Source organism: Dendrobates tinctorius, unplaced genomic scaffold, assembly GCF_039654945.1.
Source record: "Dendrobates tinctorius isolate UK_male_01 unplaced genomic scaffold, ASM3965494v1 ptg000778l, whole genome shotgun sequence".
NCBI classification, from domain to species: domain Eukaryota; kingdom Metazoa; phylum Chordata; class Amphibia; order Anura; family Dendrobatidae; genus Dendrobates; species Dendrobates tinctorius.
The window spans coordinates 10,001-15,000 of NW_027362417.1; positions in this window are offsets into that span (position 1 = coordinate 10,001).

Genomic DNA, 5,000 nt, shown 5'->3' on the forward strand with positions numbered 1-5,000 from the left:
CGTGGGGGGCCTTTGCGGCGCCACCGTCTGGCTTAGACCTGCCTCAATCGCGGGGGGTCCTCGACCGACCAGCGGACAGGCGCGAGGATTGGGAGAGGGGGTTTGGCCGTCGGGGTCCGCCGCGGCTCCGGCACAAGCCCCAGCGACGCAGAGGTCGCGCGGGGCGTAGTCGGCCTGGCCGTATCGGCGTCGCCCTCCAGCGTAGTCCCTACACCCGGCTCTTGCCCGTCCTCAAAGGGATGCCCGAGCGGCTTTTCCTCCCAGGGCTGTTCCCCCGCCTGGCGGGAACACGGGGGGGTGCGCAGGGCAGCGTTCTGCCGTACTCCCTTCACCTCTCGCCCCATTCAAATCGCTCCCTTCTCCATCTTCCCCTCGCTCGGGGGGCGTTCGCTCTCTCGCTCTCCCTCTCCCTTCCGAGCCGCCTCGGAGGACGACGTACGAGGAGCGGAAGGCGATGGCGAGTCGGGTGGGGGCACACCGCGCAGTGAGAACCCCCCCTCGCCTGCCTCCACAGCTCTGTCATCCCCCCCACTAACGTAGGGGCTCGGGAAAGACTAGTGGCGCGGAGCTCGGCAGCGGCGTGGAAACGCCACCCACCGCCGCCGCTCTCGCTGGTGCCCGCCGCGGAGGCCGCCCTTCGGGCGATGCGTGGCACGGACCTCCGCGGGCAGGGCTGCGCATCTGGAACTTCGAAAAGGGCCGCCCTTGCTAACACTGTGCTTCCCCACGCGGGGAGCGATTCGGACGGCTGGCCCCCACGCCGGGGTGGGTGGGCGCCCCGCCGTTCGCCCGCGTGGGTCGTCAGACCACTGTTCATCGTTCGGTGCGATTCAAACTTCCCACAGCTCGGCCGCCTCCGTCCTCGAACGGGAGGTGACGGCCGGCGTGCGCGCCCAAAGATAGGTGGTGGAAGCCCGGGGGTACAGGAGGAAGGACACCGCTCACCGTAAACCGACGCGAGCTCCAAAGCCCGGGTCGAGCGAGCAGCACCACCTCCCCACCCGGGAGCGCCGTGCCAGATCGATCGGAGGATAAGACCGCTCTGAGAGGACATGGACGAGAGGGGCGTCCGCCTTCCGGAGCCCCCCCTTTCGGACGAGGACTCCGGATTTGCCCCCCGAAAGCCATCACCTCCAGAGAACCAGGGACCGCCGAGGGAGGGTCTGGTCAGGCTTGGGTACCCCAGCATTGCCTCTCTCGCTTGGGATGCACGATCGGCAAAAGTCCCTCTCGGAGCTGTGGAAGTTCGGTCTCAGCCGGAGTGCGCAACTTCCAGACGAGAGGGACCACATGCCAAGTCGCCTACCCAAGTCGGGGAACCAGAGAAACAACTGCTTTCTATCGGGGTAGAGAGACGACACTCTCTCAAGTACATTCTGCCAGAGGTGCGCATTCCTATGTATTTGCATTGCGGGACAACGTCCCCACTTTAAGGGGACGAAGTCGGAACTGTACCCGGCCTCAAGTCACTGTAGGGCGGATGCGGCACCTAGAAAATTCCTCATTCCGGTTCTTTTTCACTTAGTCGTTTTTTTTTTTGGCAAGAATGTACCCCAGGATGGCCAAAAAGCCAAAGCCAGGGACTGAGAACCATCGAGCATGCTCTGAGGGGACATAGTCAGAGGGGGCGTCCGCCTTCCAGAGCCCTCCTTCCCACGAGGACTCCAGATTTGCCCCCCCCCCCCTGACAACAGCCATCGCCTCCAGAGAACCAGGGACCACCGAGGGAGGGTCTGGTCGAAGCTCAGGTACCCAGGATAGCTTCTCCGGCTTGGGCATGGACCGCCAGACAAAGCCGCGGACCATGAACCATCCAGCCTGCTCTGAGGGGACATAGTCAGAGGGGGCGTCCGCCTTCAAGAGCCCTCCTTCCCACGAGGACTCCAGATTTGCCCCCCTGACAGCCATCACCTCCAGAGAACCAGGGACCGCCGAGGGAGGGTCTGGTCAAAGCTCACGTACCCCAGGACAGCTTCTCCGGCTTGGGCACAGACCGCCAGACAAAGCCGCGGACCATGAACCATCCAGCCGGCTCTGAGGGGACATGGTCAGAAGGGGCGTCCGCCTTCTAGAGCCCAAACTCGGCCACGGACTCCAGATTTGCCCCCCTGAATGCCATCACCCTTCAGAAGACCAGGGACCACCGAGGGAGGGTCTGGTCAGGCTCAGGTACCCCAGGATCGCCTCTCTCACTTGGGACGCACGACCAGCAAAAGTCCCTCCTGGAGCCGTGGAAGTTCAGTCTCGGCCGTATTTTGCAACTTCCACGACAAGAGGGACCACCTTCTAAGTCGCCTACCCGAGCCAGAGAACCATAGGAACAACCGCCATACATCGGGGTAGAGAGAGCCCACTCTCTCCTATATTCTCCCGCAGGTGCGCATTACTATGTATTTGCATTGCGGGACAATGTACTTCAATGAGCGGGACAAAGTCGGAAATGTATCCGACCTCCTGGAACTGTGCGGCTGCTACAGCAGTCAGAAATTCCCCATTCCGGTTCTTTTTCACTTGGATTTTTTTTTTTGCAATTTTTTGCCTAAAACGTATTCCTCCAACATGTACTAGCTCATGACACTTGAAATTTTTGAGCCAATTGATAATAACAGCTTTTTAGAGCTCAAAAACAAAAAAAATTTGAGCGAACAAAAAATGTTCGAAAATGACCTCAGCTCCTGGAACTGTTTTCGGTACACCTCCAGAGAGGCTCCCCTGCCTGGAAGTCTGTCACTGCTCAGCTCGAAATTTTTCTAAGTCCCAAAATTCGGTTTTTCATCCAAAATTCAACTTTCTGCCCAGGATCCACAAACTTTAAACCCAGTTGGGGGACCCTCCCTGGGGGCCCTACAACATACTGAAGCCCCCCTGTGGTGGAAGTAGGGGAATTTACTTATTTTTACACAAAATCACAAAATTCCATTTTTTGTTCGCAAAACACTTTTTTGTCCTCAAGAAACTTTTTTGTCCTCAAAACACTTTTTTGTCCTCGAGAAACTTTTTTGTCCTCAAGAAACTTTTTTGTCCTCAAAACACTTTTTTGTCCTCAAAACTCAATTTCTTCCATAATTCGACTTTCCCCCAAAAAACCACACATTCTACCCTCATGGGAGGCACTCTCCCTCGGGTCCCCACATCATATTGACGCCCCAGAGCGGTGGGAGAAGGGGAAATCTGATTTTTGCACAAAAATCCAAAAATCGCTCTAAGTCCAAAAATCCTGAAAATTTTTCTAAGTCCCAACGGTACTTTCTGAAAAGTGTACCCAGGCCCCTGGAAGCCTCCTAGGTACACCTCCTGAGACTCCCCCCTTCCTGGAAGTCTGACACATCTCGAAATTTTTCTAAGTCCCAAAAACTGGTTTTTGCTCCATAATTCGACTTTCCCCCCAAAAGCCACACATTCTACCCTCATGGGAGGCACTCTCCCTCGGGTCCCCACATCATATTGACGCCCCAGAGCGGTGGGAGAAGGGGAAATTCGATTTTTGATCAAAAATCCAAAAATCGCTCTAAGTCCAAAAATCCTGAAAATTTTTCTAAGTCCCAACGGTACTTTCTGAAAAGTGTACCCAGGCCCCTGGAAGCCTCCTAGGTACACCTCCCGAGGCGCCCCCTTCCTGGAAGTCTGTCACATCTCGAAATTTTTCTAAGTCCCAAAAAATGGTTTTTGCTCCATAATTCGACTTTCCCCCCAAAAGTCACACATTCTACCCTCATGGGAGGCACTCTCCCTCGGGTCCCCACTTCATATTGACGCCCCAGAGCGGTGGGAGAAGGGAAAATTCGATTTTTGCACAAAAATCCAAAAATCGCTCTAAGTCCAAAAATCTTGAAAATTTTTCTAAGTCCCAACGGTACTTTCTGAAAAGTGTACCCAGGCCCCTGGAAGCCTCCTAGGTACACCTCCCGAGGCGCCCCCTTCCTGGAAGTCTGACACATCTCGGAATTTTTTCTAAGTCCCCAAAAATGGTTTTTGCTCCATAATTCGACTTTCCCCCCAAAAGTCACACATTCTACCCTCATGGGAGGCACTCTCCCTCGGGTCCCCACTTCATATTGACGCCCCAGAGCGGTGGGAGAAGGGAAAATTCGATTTTTGCACAAAAATCCAAAAATCGCTCTAAGTCCAAAAATCTTGAAAATTTTTCTAAGTCCCAACGGTACTTTCTGAAAAGTGTACCCAGGCCCCTGGAAGCCTCCTAGGTACACCTCCCGAGGCGCCCCCTTCCTGGAAGTCTGACACATCTCGGAATTTTTTCTAAGTCCCCAAAAATGGTTTTTGCTCCATAATTCGACTTTCCCCCCAAAAGTCACACATTCTACCCTCATGGGAGGCACTCTCCCTCGGGTCCCCACTTCATATTGACGCCCCAGAGCGGTGGGAGAAGGGAAAATTCGATATTTGCACAAAAATCCAAAAATCGCTCTAAGTCCAAAAATCTTGAAAATTTTTCTAAGTCCCAACGGTACTTTCTGAAAAGTGTACCCAGGCCCCTGGAAGCCTCCTAGGTACACCTCCCGAGGCGCCCCCTTCCTGGAAGTCTGACACATCTCGGAATTTTTTCTAAGTCCCCAAAAATGGTTTTTGCTCCATAATTCGACTTTCCCCCCAAAAGTCACACATTCTACCCTCATGGGAGGCACTCTCCCTCGGGTCCCCACTTCATATTGACGCCCCAGAGCGGTGGGAGAAGGGAAAATTCGATTTTTGCACAAAAATCCAAAAATCGCTCTAAGTCCAAAAATCTTGAAAATTTTTCTAAGTCCCAACGGTACTTTCTGAAAAGTGTACCCAGGCCCCTGGAAGCCTCCTAGGTACACCTCCCGAGGCGCCCCCTTCCTGGAAGTCTGACACATCTCGGAATTTTTTCTAAGTCCCCAAAAATGGTTTTTGCTCCATAATTCGACTTTCCCCCCAAAAGTCACACATTCTACCCTCATGGGAGGCACTCTCCCTCGGGTCCCCACTTCATATTGACGCCCCAGAGCGGTGGGAGAAGG